Raw genomic sequence first — 16320 nt, forward strand, 5'->3', positions numbered from 1 at the left:
AGTAATTGAAGAAGCCACTGCTCATTGCATGGCACAGTAGGTCATGAGAAGGCAGAAACTATTCCACTCACACTATTAAATTTCTGTATGCATCTGGGCAGATTCTTTCCAGTCTGAATATTAAGTCATAGCCCCAGACAACGTTCCTTTGAATAACACAAAGGGTTTTTTTGGGTTTTTTGGGGGGTTTTTTTTGGCTTTTTTTTGGGTTTTTTTGGTTTTTTGTTGGCAGGCTTTTATACCCACTCAGTCTAAACCAATTCCATAGGCTGGCAGAGGCCAAAGGCATCAGATCTAACAGTTTTGCCATTATCTCTTAATGACCCTTTTGTGGGCTGTCATGAATCATATATTTTCTGCCTGACCCATTGCAGACAATTCCAAGTTAGAGGCACCTAATTCAAAGTATTTGTATAGAAACCACTTTGTCTGTTTACAGAATTATCAAATTATTTTAGAGTAGCTCTAGGTGAGTCACAGCAGCAACAATGCATTGATGAGTCCAGCAGAAATCAATAACTCTCTGCATCTGCTCAGCAATCTGTATAAATTACCATTGTAGACCTAAGAACTGGGGCCAAAATTCATAATTATATGTACAGATTTACTTTAGTGTTACATATGATCTTGAAAATGTGATAGTTCATCAATCTTTTAGAGGCCAGTGAGAGTCAGACAAGGATAGTAGCTATAGAGCAAGATCCTAAAAGCTTGTTTAGCATGCAGTAATATCCCTGTAAACATCCAGGATGGGTTGCTATCTCATACAAGGGACAATGTGAGGAGTGGTTGAAAGAAGAGTTTGGATCCTTTCTTTCTCCTCATAAACTATAATTGTAAATTTTGAAACCACCAAACTGCAATGATATATTAAAACTGCTGCTTCTTGGCCAAAAAGAAATGCTCCCTGAGCTGTGGATGAAAGGCTAGAATTATGTAAAAACAGCTATTTTATTCTGCCTCTAGTGCTTTGTGGTGTGCATGTTTCCAAGCAAAACCTCTATTGTTATTAGTGAGCACTTGCTATAGAATACTGATAAATCTTATTGTAGTTCAGCCTCTTCTCTTATCATGGTTTTCAGGGTATTTGGAGCAGCATATATAACAACAAAATGGTATGAAAACAATTGTCATATTTTACTATTGTCTTTGGCAAACAACATAAGTGAGCAAGAAAGTTTCTGTAGTCTACTTCACCAAGGCTACAAAAGCTGATCCCAAAAGACAGGTTCCCAAGCTAAGGATCTCAGCTCTGACTTGAAAAATGCATGTGGGATCATAAACCTCAAATCTATTGGATTTTATTTTGGGAGAAAATCAATTTAATTAGCTAAGTATATCATTGGATCACATAGTGGTAACGTAGGAATAAAAAATATTTGTAAGTGGATTAGTAGCAGAAAATGCTGGGGCACCATTTTTGTAACAATAAAAATGAGTTTGAAAAGTTATAAAGACAGTCCTGTGAAATTACTTGTTTCTCTTTTTCTTTCTTTCTTTTTTAAATTTTTTAAGAAAAATATCAACAGATCTAGACAGTAGAATTTCATGCTAATACATTTAATATACACCTCATATCAAAATGTACATGTATGCTATATCAAAATGTTATAGCAAAATGCAAGCAAACCTGATAGATGACGTGACTTCATGTATTGTCACATCTCTCTTGTAAAAAGAGGACATGTCAATTCTTTGACTTCAAGGGAATTGAATTCTCTTCAAGTTTTCAATACTTAGAAAAAAAGCCTCTGGTTTTCTAGGTGTTTATTGTGAAGTGATATAAAACAGATATCCAGGATAGATGGCAGGGTATTCAGCTAACTTAGTTTCTCAGTAAGAAGTGATGCTGGTGATGTGAGAAAAGTGGTGCTAGGGAATATTCCTGGGCTCTGGAACTGAACAACTTTTACTGCACAATTGTTATGTCCTACTTACACTGTTAAATGATTGATTAAAATGGTCCCTGGCACATACTTGGCCCGGGCTGTTTCCAAAGCAGTTCCTGGTGGGATTACAGAGTGTGCACTGATCAGGGCCATCCACCACAAGGAGACAGAGTGTCATCATTCTGTTCCAGAGAAGGAAAGAGTATAGTGATACGTGTGAGGGCTACTCAATGCCAGCTTGTCTCAATTCCAGGACACAATATTGGGCATGTTTAATTTAGTAGGATAGACGTAGCCTTGGAGACCTTTTCCTGTGTACTAACAGAAAATCACCTCAGAAATCAAAGGCCTAATTAGAACCAAGGCATTAGTTTAATTTATCCCTGTCTACTGGTATTTTAATGTGTTTGCAGTAAAGCTGTGCCTGCCTTGTCCGTTTTGCATTTCAAATGTGACTGTTACTGTCAAGGCTCACAATAAGCCTTCTCTTATGGAAACATTGTGTCAGACCTTTCTTATGGGGAATTACTTAAGTTTGAGTTTTGTCTCTCATGCTGTTCAAGGGGCAGGAAACATTAAATCCACTTGGATATTATCAAATTAGAAGGGTCTGTTTCACTCTTCTGGAAGATAGAATGGCTTATGTTATCTGTTTGGGAGCAGTTTCAGGAAAGTCTTCTATCCCATTGGGAAAGAAAATAAATAACACCATAGATGGCTCTGATAAGCGTGCTGTCTTACCAGACTTGGGATATGATATAACAATCATGCAATCACAGTAAATTTTATAAACAAATTTCTTTCCCTGGTTCCATTGGATGATTGTCAAAGTATTTTAATTACTCATCTAGGGAAATAAGTAAATTCACTGGAAATATGAAGCAAAATTTAATCACATTGGTTTTTTATAGTAAAAAATGATTTTATGACATTTTTAATCATATTAAAATGTTATTATCAACTATTCTGTAAACCTTCTCTTGCTTAAATTGTTATAAATATGCAATAATTTAACAGCTTACTCAGCAACTGTGCAAGATTACCTCTTGGGGTGAGTCCAGAGAAGGGCCACCAAGATGATTAGAGGGATGGAGCATCTCTCCTATGAAGAGAAGCTGAGAGTGTTGGAGCCTGGAGAAGCCCCTGGGAAGAGCCTAGAACAGTCTTCCAGTACCTAAACAAGGTCTTCTGGAAACTTAATGTGGAAAGAGAGCCAGTACCTAAATCACCTACTCATGCCACTGGCTTATGGTGTGTCACTGGCATTTTCATTTGAGAATGGCTAAGAGCTACTCTAACAGCACAGCAGGCTTTTGGCTAAAGTAATATCTCAAGTGTCTTGAAATTCCAGGAGCAAGTTGCAAGCATCAAGCTATCATTTTTTCTTAACTTGACTATTTTTTATGTTTTCAAAGCAAACCTGAATGGGAGCAGTTATTCAAGTAAATACCAAAGTCCTCATAATTGAAACTTAAAATGAACATGACCAAGAAATAAATTGGCATATAAAGGAAAAGTGTGCTAGCAATTCTGACATAACTTTTCATGTTTGGTTCAGAGGCTATGAACTCAGCTGTTTTCAAGCAGCATTTTGTCTTAATTTCTACTTATTTTCTTGAGCAGAGGTACACAGTGGCTTGTGGAAAAAAAAAACATAAAAAAACCCCAAACAACTAATGGGCTAGAGAAATTAGGCTTTTACACTGTAGATGATTTTTAAATTTTTATGGTGCTCACAATAAACTTGAGCTCTCATCAACTCTTATAGGGCTCTGCTGTTTCCATTCCCCAGGGTTAGCAAGAGTGGGAGCACTAAAAGAGAATTTTGGCAGCAGCAGCCCTTAGAGACTTTCCCTTTCCATGGCAGAGCCACGGTGTCACAAATGCCAACATGTTGAAGCAGACAAAATAATCTTCTGCCACTCTGCAATTCAAAGCCTTTTTTGAAGTTACCTGCAACTAGCAGATAAATGCAGAGCAATGGGAATGCAATACATCCAATCCTATCTATTTTCCCCACCTCTCCAAGGCAGTTTGAAAAGCAGTAAGTATGGTTAGCATAGATCCCAAGGTTAGTATAGAGTGACTGACAGCTGGAAAGACAGATTCTGCCTGCTTTTGCTCTAGGAGAGCATTTATTCATTAGTATACTTCATTAATTAATAAGTTGTATTGCTTCTTTCCCCTATCTATCTCTAAGCCCCTTTGCTTGGGAACTTAACCACATCTTTTTCCTTTATGCCACCTGCAATCAAAGCAGCTAAGGCAGCAAATCACAAATGTTTGAGCTGTGAAGTAAAAGAGGGTGGACACAAGTGTGTTAATTTGTGTGAATCTCCCTTTTCTGCAATGTACTGTAATTTATGCTTCAAATTAAAGAACAGATGCACTTTCCTGTTGTCAAACTTACATCAGCCTTAATGATACAATGACATTTACCAGTTTTTCTCCTGCTTGTCTGAGCTGCAGCCAGTATGTAAAAAGTACTGTGACAGCTCCATTAGTGAGGATTTTAACTGATATTTTTAAGATGTTTAATTGTATTTATGGTGGTACTATTAATGTAAAATATTAAATTCTTCATAGATTCGAAGATGTGTTTACTGTAAGACCTCACCTGTAAAATTTCAGTGACTACTTACAACAGCTGAACATTATTTGAGTTAATTTGAATGCTCATGTAAATATCACCCTTTATAAATTATGAGCTTTAAGCACAGAATAAATATAAAGGAACATGCTTCATATGAATCTGAAAAGAAAAAACCCATAAGTCACAGAATCAAAAGAAGTCTGGTACTCTATATGATGTTTCACATAAAACATTACTTTTTATTTAAGAATGTTCAGTTCTAAGGTTTTAACTGAGTTAAATAACTTAAACACCTGTAAAAAATCATCACAGAACTTTCCTTTACTGTGTCAGTATTAAACAGATCCTAGAGCAGGAAAAAGAGAAGGTAGAAAATGTATTTCAAAAATATATGAAGATAAAGGTAATTTATTGCAATATAAATTAAAAATTAAATAAGTTAACAACGGAATAGTCACAAAAAAGTTTACATATTATCTGTTGATGGGTAAAGGGAGACACCAAAATTTTGACAACTTTTTTGTTGCTGTTTTATGAACCAACTGCCAGACAAGTATGCTTTTAATCCTCTTTTGAGATAGAATCTAACACTGAATCATGAAACTTTATATACTACCTACATCAATATCTAATTTGAAACTTGATACATTTTTTGTCTCAATGTCATGATGTTCCAGCTCATGCTGTTGTGTAATTATTCATTGTTCAGACTTTTAAAAAAAGACATGATTTGGTGCATTTCAATCTTGTTGATCAGCCCTATCTCTTTAGAGTGTAAGGCAAAATAAAAACTCCAAATTTATCTTCTGTAATACATATTACTTACCTGTATTTTCAACTTTTTTGTACTTCTTCATTGCATTCATAGGCATTAATCACAAGTTTCTATACCATAAAACTAAAGAAAACAAAACTTCCAAACTCCAAAAAATACCTCTTGTCAAATGAGCAGTATTGATGTTGTAATCCCACCTAAATGCTACTTTGTTTAATTATATTATCACTTTCTGCTTTGTTACAGAGTCCTCCTGTCTTATTCAAAGCACAAAATGAACAGTGCATAATGAACAGCTGGCTATTCGATATTTTCTCTTTTACTCATCATTCAAAATCTAGTTCATGTCTTATTTACTGCATGCTCTTAAAACCCACTCAGAAGAGAGAATTATTACATCTCCTGGGGTTTCTGGTGTTATCTGTTACTGTAATATCTGAATGCTGCTAAAATGCTAACCCATTTTTTCCCATAAGACACTGAAGAACACTAGGAATTATGCATGTTTGCAGAAAGCAGATTGAAGACAGGGTGATTAGAAGTGAAAGTTGTCCACTCTCATTTGGTGTCAGACTTTCGGAACAGTTTAATAGTTTCCACAACTGCAAGTGCTCAGGGCAGAACTCTCTCACATCAGTCACAAGTACACACACTTGGAAATTTGGAAACAAGCCACTCTGACCTAATTTTAAAACCTTAAGAAAGAAATTGATCTTATTACAAGAAAGGGTTGCATATGTTTCAGTGGCCTTGAATGAAAGGTATCAAAGACAGAAACCAATCATTCACTCAGAATTCATTTGATTCAAAAAAAAGGCCCTTCTTTATTTGCCAGCGATGCTACCTTATTTGTGCCATTTCATTCCACAGCTACAGCAGAAGAGGGATCACCTGTGCAAGCAGTTTTATTTCTTGAAACAGCACTGTTTTACTGCCATGGGTGAAGCCTAGCAGAAAGTACTGTTCAGTAAGTGACATTTTGTCAGCATATGCCCAGCTATAACTTATTAGATGATTCATTTAAGTGCTGGGGGAAAATTGAGCACAGATAATTTTCATGGGAGAGGCTTCCCCCAGAAAGCTAAATCATGTCTTCTTTACTTTAATGGTTTAGATTTTCACAGAAAAGAAGCAGAGAAGCAGAGATGAACTCTCAGTGACTTTACATCCATCTAACACGCTTAGGGCAGGACGCCAGAAGGTGACAATGAGCCAGGTAACAGCAGTTCATTGGCTTTAGGTACACAGAAAATTAAGGAGATTGGCCTGGGGTGATAAGATGAATAAATAATTTAACAAAATGCACTTTTTCTCCTGACATTAATTATTCTGACTCCATTTCTGAAAAGTATGCCCTCCTCTGAATCTCATCTCATGTAGAAGAACTGTATGAAAAGCTACAATTATATGAAGTCTTACCATAGGTGTAGCTCTATAAAAATATCTGTATAATTATCTGACCTATTTATTTTGCTTATTTTCTTAATTGTGTTCTGCATTTTTCACTTAGCTGTTTACTCAAGATTCGTACTTAAGAATTTTTAGAGACCACCCTTCCAAAGAGAATATTATCTTTTCTTTAAATTCCCTGCCTGCAATTTTTCTGCCCAGAAGGCATTTCTTTCTTCTTTGCTAATATATACAAGGGTTCCAACCACAAATCTCCAAATCCCCTTGATTTCCCTTATAGCTGCTTATCATAAGAACAGCCATTCCCACATCTTGATCATTCTCCTGCCTTGTCACAAGGTTTTAGTTTTTTACCAACTGAAAAAACTTTGAATTAAGGTCACTTTACCTGAAATAATTCCCATCATGAGATACATAATATATAGAGAGCTCTCATTTATTGCTGGTTTTTTTTTCTTTTTTTTTTTTTTTTTTGGTTCTTTTGTTTGTTTTTGTTGTTGTTTCGTTGTTTGTTGGTTTTTTTTTTTTTAGTACTTTTGGAATTACTAAAAAAAACATGCTGCTTTATCAAAAAATTCTAACATTAGTATTTTAACTTTTAAACTATCAGCAGCCACTCCATGAGCAGCTGGTGTGGAAAGGGAAATGTCTGAGAGGGCACTGAGGAGAACAGCTGAAGCAGGGGCTGCAATTTGTATCATCCTTTATTGTCATTAAAGCATAAAATAAGAACATACAGATTTGCATATCTTTATAAAATACAGTCTTGAATCCTGGTAATTCTGCACTTTGGAACAATAAAAATGGCAGAGCACCCTTACTTCCAGGGTATGAATATTAGCGTCACAAAATTGTCTAATTTAGACCTCCTAGGAAACATTTTGGTTTGGGCATTTGGAGGGTAAACACATCCCTACTGCTGACAAAACCTCAGGATTCTGGAAAGTTTAGTCCATGTTCAAGCTATAAAACTCACCAGGGCTTCACAGCTTCCAGGAAAACATACCAGCCTTCAAGTGCAGCTTAATTATATCCAGACTGCATAATGGGACTGGTCAAGATGCATCACCTTTCCCCATCTGTTCCCACCTTCTCCTTACCTGATGTCCTAATTTCCATTGAAAGTAAATCAGGATATGTCACAAAAAGAAATGTCTAGCAGGTCTGTGCTGAAAGTAATAAGAAAGCAGGAACTGAACATCCCACTTAAAAAACAGCATGAAGTAAATTTGAGTGGAGAAAGTAGGTTGGCAACTCCACATTTGGAAGCTCTGGCACTAGAGCACTTTTACCAAACTGATCTTCCAGAATTGCAGGAATCAGTAATCTGGTGCTCAACCCTTGGCTGCCCCAGCACTTAGCTAAAGTTATCTGGGCTCTTCTTTTATATGTAGTAGGAGCACATGAATAAGACTGAAGCATAAAGATTTTCATATGGTTATTTATTCAGATGAAAGCATAGTATATCATTGCCTAATTAGGTTGTGACTCTTTTAGTAGCTGTGTTAATTTCTGTATGAATAGAAGGATGCAAAAAGAAAACCTCCCAGGACAGTGTAGGGAAAATATTCATCCCAGGGGATATCAATCTGGGAATTCTTAAACAAAACTAGAATATCTCTAGATGTCTAATCTTGAAGAATGGCTTTGTTACGGCCTGCATTTCTTTCTATCTCCTTAAAAATAATCTCCATTTCCATGGAAACAAAAAGAAAGCAGAAAGATCAGGTAAATTGGATAGAGGGAAAGAAAGCTGTTGGTGTAGTAGTTATCCAAATGAGGTAGAAGAAAAGACTCAAGAAAACAAGTAATCAATTTTATATCAATTTTATAATGGTAGGCAAATTATAACTATGATCCCAGAATAATATTCAGAAGATAATCCTGTCTAGGGAGAGCAATTTTTGACAATAAGACTACAAACCAAATGCAATTGAGAGTGTTCACTTTTGTGACGATAGGACTATAAACCAAATGCAATTGAGAGTGTTCACCTCATCTGGACCTAAACAAACTGCTCTTAATGTCATGGTTTCAAGAATAAAGTATCTCCTAGTATTCTGCAGTTTTGCTTACTACCATGTAAACAGTCATAGCTAAGGAGATTAATTACTTATTTAGAGATACTATTGTAATATGCTATAGGGTTTCTTCCATTGCATTCCTAATCCATCAGGCAGATATCTTTATACAAAAGGTCTGGACTTTAATATTTGGCCAGTGACTTGCTGAATAGGACTCAGCTCCTGCAAACTTCTTTGTTTTGTGTTAGAGCAAAACTCTCTTTTTGAGTTTCTCATCCCCATGAACTGCTCTATGCACACCCCCACACCAATACATTTCTTGGCTGACCTTCAAGCAGCCATTAAGTCTCCCACATGTCCGTGGTCTCCCATTATCATCCAAGGAGCTGAAGTGGATGAAACCAAAATTCTCAGAATGACCAGCAGAGTAGGACAGGTGAAAGTTAGTGAAGGAACATGTGGAAAGAATAACACACAATAAAATATCACAGGGTTCAAGTGTCTGATTCAGCAGTGTTGGCTTTTCCTGACATCTTTCTGCAGCCCACAGTGTCCCTGTACATTTTGAACATCAGAAAGAGCAGCATTTAATTTGTTAGATCCACTTGAAATACCTGTTAAGTAAGTTTGTCAGTGGGCACCATGAGGACCAAGGTGGAACTCCGACCAAACTTGATCCTTAAAAGGCTCTCGACCATTTTCCCCAAAGGCAGATTTTTTATTCCTTGAATTATATAAATTAGACCATAAAATTATGGTCTTGGTAAAGCCTAGCTGCTCTGTCAAATTGCTCTCCTTGTGTAGACTGCTGTGCAGTGCTACTGAGTGTTAAATGGCTTTCACACTTGGACAGGGAGAGTTTAACTTCCCTCTTATGTTGGACTGATAATTTCTAGTTTGACATGTGGAAAATTCCATACACATGGCATACATGGGTTAGGCTTGTGAAATCAGTTAAGCTTTTTTCTAGAAGAAGCTTAACAGAAAGTTACAGGCAAGCTGTTAAACTAGCATTAGAGTCCTTCAGATGCTTCTCAAAAACTCAAGCAAGTAAGAAATAATTTACCTTTAATTAATTTATTTTATTAATGAGTAGAAGTGTGCACCTAATTGTAGATTCTCTTTCAACATCTTGCTGAAGAAATTATAGACTTTTGTAGTAGAAATAATATAATTTTTTAAACTTTTACAGCCATAACAAATTATATTATGTTATAGAATTGATATGTTTTATATATTTACTGCTATCCAGGTGGCATCCTCATTTTAGTCCATATATAAAAACATATTCTTGCATGCTTTCTGGGTATTAAAATTAGATTTTTATAATGGATATTGCAACTGACAGTTTTCAAGGGCAAAAACTGTATAACGTAAGAAATTGCTCATTCTTTGAAAATGAAATGCAATTCTCAGTCAGTGAAGCTGAGACAGAAGAGTAAAATTCCTGGAGAATTGTATTTTGCAACAGTTTATTTCATTGCTGTGTTCTTCAACAACAAAAGTGAAGTTATCAGTGAAATATCTTACATCAAAACAAGTTGTTTGCTTTGACAAGTACTTTCCACACCCCTGAAATGCATGAGCAGTGATTACATTCTTTATTCACAAAGTATTTTTCAAATCTTTTGAAAAAATCCTCTTTCAGAAAGTCTTTCACAAGTCTTTGTCAAATATACTGAAAAAAATAAGCAATGTTTTTCAGCATTAGCCATTCTATATCAACATTTTAATTGAATTAGCCAATGAACATCATATTCCATATATCTAATTGGCAAAAATCCTTCTGTTGTGCAGCAGAGTTGAGAAGACTGGTGAAAACTTTACTCCCCTGTCTGCTCTACCTCCCAACCCAAACAAAGGACTAATAGAATCAGAAATACGTGTGCTTAACAGCTACATGTAATTACTGGCAAGGTATCTATCTTACACTGGGCTTGTAGCTGTTCTGGACCTAGGTGCCCTTTTGAGTTTCCTAGTTCCTGAAGCGTAATCACATCTAGGGATGGTCACGGGGCTGGAGGAAGGAAAGCAAAAGTGACGGCATGATGGGAGAAAGCAAAGCCAGGTTCCTTTGTCTGGATCCTGAGTGAGTCACACTGCTACAGCAGGCAGCTACCAAACAACCAACAAATCTTGGAAGCAGATCTGAAAGGTGTGTATCCAAATCTGAGTTAAAGCACTAGGAGACCAGCTGTAATCCCATTTTTTCTTGTTTGGGTTTTATTATTTCTCTCTGGCTACATCATCTTCCTTGCTTAGCACAATATCATACTTGAAAGAAAATGTTTCTTTTTTTTTTTCATCTTGCATTAATTTTAAAGGTATTCACTAAAGAAATTAGAGATACAAGTTCCAATCTCCCTGGGCAGACACAGGACATTGATTCATGTCGTGGAATTTACTGGACAAGTAAATGTTCTGGGCCAGCAGGAAGTCATGCAAACAATGTATTGCCTCATTCATTTCTGGTTTTGGCTCAACTAGTCCACAATTAGAGATCAAACTATCATTAGGCTATGAGGTGAAGTCTTTCAATCCATGAAGCCTTGTTTATGTTGTACATGGAGCCAACAAATTGTGTAGTAGACAAAACTAAAATACTTAAAAATACACCAAGAATCTTTTTGCAAGTAGCATGCAGAGACCGAAATGACATTTACCTGATTAGTGTCCCTGGTGAAAGACAAACAAATGCCAGATGAGGAACACTTCAAAAAGCTAATTATTCTTTGGAATCACAAGTGCATGTAATGTAACATTCCTGTAATGTCATATACAATGTCATTGTTTTCTACTACACTAATGAAGTGTCTGAAAACAAATTGCTGGAGAGAGTTATTTATTTCCAACAAGTTCAAGATGTCAACTGTTTGAATTCATGTCTGTGCATTCTCTCATGAAAATACTAAATCTGTGTATTATGTCTGGTTTTCTGTATGCTAGATGGGAGAATTTTGCACTGTTAAATAGAAATCTTCATATGTTTAACAAAGCGTCACAAAAAATGATTTAAGATGAAAAACAGAGCATCTGAAATTCCTCTTCTGTTCTGAACTTACATGACTGTAGAGAACTGGAAACTGTTTTCCACAACTTGTATTTATAGAGCATAAACCTTTCTGAACTTCAATACTTAGAAGAAATTTATTTAAGCTATACCATAAAGATGGTTAAATTGCCCTCCAAGGAAGTTCAGGGTCTTTTTAAATACTGGGTACTGAAATTCTAAGTATCAAACCCTTGTATTTCTAATGAAAAGGCACTAATAATTCTAATAATTCCAGTAAATGTCATGATTCTTCATGTATGTTGAACTGGGTGATTAACCACAATGATATCTTACCCATGTTAAAAAGGTGTTGTCAGTAAAGGAAGAAGAGATTGAAGGAAATCAAAAGATTTTTTATTTGCATAATATAACCACCAATTCTAGTAATTTTTTCTTCATATGCAGCGACAGTTGAGATCACAGTTCCATCCTTCAAGATGGAAATACAGATCTGTCCTTCATTTTCCCTACAGTTTTGCAGCTTTCACTGTCTAGGCTTACCCTCTAGGTAGATGTCAGAGGGAATTCTTGCATCATGAATACGTGGCTCTGTTCATGGTTCCGTCAGAAACTTTGCCAGGCTTACCAGTGATCTGCCCATGTTGCAAATCAATACCTCAAGAGCTCATTTTTTCCATCTCCTGGATATTGCCATACCAAAAACATGGATTGGATTGTTGTGCCATTTTCTCAACAAAGAAGGTGACACAGATATTGCCAGACAGCTAAAGAATTTGGGATTTGTTTTGTTTTCCTGGGAGTGTACATTCTTTTGGGAGAAACTGCCAATAGTTTAGCTGTTCCTGCTGCCTGTTAATGAGTCAGTGACCACACAGTGCCAGTTTTCAATGCAACAATTAAATGAAATGTGATAAAACTTCCCATTAACTTTTCTGGATAATGGCATAGCATCATTGCTTTGGAGAGGCTATATGGATGATCCTTCACAGAAAACAAGTTTGTGGATACTTACAGGCATTGTTAATTTTAGACAATTTATTTTCTAGCTAAGGAGACCACCATAGACTCTGCTTCAGGATCTCACACAACATTATGCTGAAGCCAAAAGCAGAAATACAAGTAAAACTTTAGTGAGGCACTGACAACGGATATGACTCAGATGTGACAATTATCTAGAAAGAGGTAGGTCAGGAATTAATTACATAATCCATTTGACAATGCTTTTAATGTAAATGTTTCTGGAAATCAGTCATGTTATGACAGTATTTTATCCTGACTCATTTTAGTCAGGATAAATTTAGTGTTATCTCTCTGTGCACACACACACCCACCCACATAAACATATATAATTTCAGCACCTAGTTAATGATAAGTAAAATACTCAGGGCAGGCTCCAACTAGCAACAAAGAACCAGACAATGGAACTTGAGCAAAAGTGATTATGAAATAGCAGATATTGTATTCTTTAAAAAAGGAAGAAGTAATAACAGAAAAATAAAAGCCAAAAGATTTGATGAAGACAGAATTTAATAAATTTTGAAAGCTGGCAGCCTCTCAGTTGAAAAACTGTTTGAAAGGGAAAAGAGAACTGGAAGGTTCTTAGAGAAATGATACTGAGGTCACAAGTGCACACACTCCTAATACAGAAGAAAAATAGACAGAGGATAGGTGATGAGCTGGACAAAACCATGACTTCTTTGACTTGAGAGAAAGAACATATTCAAGAAGTAAGATACATGCGGCAGAAAATTGGTCAAATGTGAACATACATAATGGAAAAAGAGAGAAAAATGAAGTGCTAGGATGTTCATGTTTGTAAGTTAGTAGGAATGGTATAGTCTCTACAGGTGATATGAAGGAAGTTGAATGACCTTTTTTTCATTAACCCTTAACAAATGGTCAGTTTGAATCAATTATAAAATAAAATCCCCCATTAAAACTTGAAGAGCTCACCCTTCAGTAAAGAAGATTATATAGGCATAGTGAATGCTTGGATAATATGCTTTTAAACAAAGAAATCTGGAAAAATCCAATCCCAGGATATGCAAGAAATAGCTTCTGAGTTCTCATAAACCTTATGGGTTATCTTTGAGATTTCACATAAATCAGGTCCCAGGAGAATGGAAGAACTTTCCTCCTTTTTTTGAAGAGGAAATGGGTGAACATTTGTTTCTTTATTTAAAAAGAGGAAAAGGAGGAAATATAGGCCCACCAACACTCAGTACTACTACAAATGATAAAAAAACCTAATTGTGTGTCACTGGAAAGGAAGAAGGAAATTAGTAGCAGACAAGAAGGATTTGTCAAAAGCAACATATGTCAAACCAATTTAATTTCTTTTTGTGACAGGGCAGAAGATGCTATGGCCTGGGAATAAACAGTGAATGTCACCTATCTTCAATTTAGGAGAGATCTTGACAGAGTTTCACAACATCATTTTAAGTAAGCCATTTGGTCTCTAAAGAAAAATGACGGGAAAATGTTCTTAGAGAATAACAGAATAACAAAATAACATTGCGGTCAGAAAGCACTACTTGAAGTCATCTTGCCATCCCTGTGAATCTCCCCTGCTATCTCCCACTCCATGCTCATGCAGAATCAGATAAAACAGATTGCCCAGAACCATGTGCAGTAAAATATTTAGTATCTCCAGAGGCAGAGACTGTAAACCTCCCTGGGAAACCTTTCCCAGTGTCTAGTTTCTCTCATACACCTCTTGTTCAGACGGCATTTTGTGTCTTTTTGTTTATATCCATTGCCCATTGTCCTGTCAATGAGTGCTGCTGAGAAGTCTGGCTCCCTCTTCACTCTCCCATCAGATCTATAAACACAAAAAGCTCCCTCTGAGTTTTCTGTGGTCCAGGCTGTAAACAGAATGTGAAAGAAGCTCCAGTCCCTTCACTACCTTTGTGATCCTTTGCCAGACTACTCACATCACAAATGTGCTCATGTTGCTTCAGCACCTCTCTAAGTTTGTGTCTACATAGAATCACACACAACCAATTTCTGAGATCCTGTGTCAGTCACTTTGCAGAATTAATCTCACTTAAGGGAAAGGAAAAAGAGACTTGCTGGAAAGTAGTTGATGGAAACATTACTATCCTTATCTTATTTCTGTAAAAATTCCATTGCCTGTAAAAGTTAAGTCTCCTTGCACTTTAGAGAGCACTTAACTCTTTTACCCAACATGTATTCAAAACTATTTTGCAAGATATCCCATTCCACTGTGCTTAATCCTATCATATAATTACAGATGCTTAAGACCATCTTCCATTCTATAAAATCCAAAAATCCAAAACAAATACCTTTTTCTCGCACAGAAGTAAAACCCCAACCTATCTGGACCATACATGCAAAACATTATTAAGGTACAAGGTTTAAAATTATTCTTCTTTTTTTTTTTCTCTCTACAAATAAATTTGCAGAATAATGACTTTATTCCATAATGTTTGTCCCAGTCCAGAAGGAGCTTTAAATCAACTCATATAAGTTTATTAGAAATATATTTGGAATAAGTTCAGCATGATTTCTTGGAGCCAAATTAATTTTGTCTGTTAGAAAATGTAATTTTATTGTAAAGAATTAATTCACATTTGCTTAGAGATTAGGAGAATTTAGGATTAAAAATATACAGGTCAAATTTCTAAAAACTTTCATTGGCAAATGTTTCTTAGAACCATTTTCAGACATCATTTGAGCACTTAGTTATGTTCTTAGTTATTTGAGCACTTATATTTATCTCATTGAAAGTTAATGAAAAACAAGTCAAAGGACAAAAAATTAACATAAAATACCACTTGCATCACTTTCAGATTCTTCTTTATCTGTCATTTAAAAATATAGAGATTGTAGAAATTCTTTGTGATTAAAGATAGGGATAAATGATATTTTGAAGTGAATTTTAAAAGGAATAATTTTCCCTCTCTGCTTAAGTACTATAGTATACTCAGTATTTAAAAGAGTCTATGAAAAAATAGACTTTAGTTCTATTAACATCACAGCACAATGCAGTATCAGCTGTCGGATTTCTAAACAATGGTATTACTTATAACAAATGCAAAATTCAAACAGAAGGAAGAGTATGGCACATGGAAAAAGGGACAGGCCTCTTGGGAGTAACACAGGAATTCTGTTGGAATGTGCAAGGATGTGACAAGGAAGGATGAAGTCCATTTGGAATTAAAACTGTCAAAAGGTATAAAGGAGGATAAGAATGAGGATTTCAGGGAAAGCCAGTGTCACTAGAGTTTTAAAAAAGGCCATGGAAGAGGACACAGGAAAGTACAGGCCAATCAGTCTCACCTTTGTTCCTGGAAAGGTGATGGGGCAGATCATTCTTGAGGTCACCTTTGAGTGAGTGGAGCAAAAAGGTTATCAGGAGTGGTCTGCATGGATTCACCAGGGACAAGTCATGCTTGATCATTCTGATAGCCCTCTATGATGGCACAACTGGCTGAATGCATGAGACAAGACCAGAATATGCTTGGCTCCAGCAAGGCTTTTGACACTGTCTCCCATAATACCAAGCAGGGAAACTCGGGAAGTGTGGATTAGATGAGAGGACAGGGAGGTGGATTGAGAACTGGCTGATTGTCTGAGCTCAGGGGGTTCTGATC

The sequence above is a fragment of the Serinus canaria genome, chromosome 2 (assembly GCF_022539315.1).
Source record: "Serinus canaria isolate serCan28SL12 chromosome 2, serCan2020, whole genome shotgun sequence".
In the NCBI taxonomy this organism is placed as follows: domain Eukaryota; kingdom Metazoa; phylum Chordata; class Aves; order Passeriformes; family Fringillidae; genus Serinus; species Serinus canaria.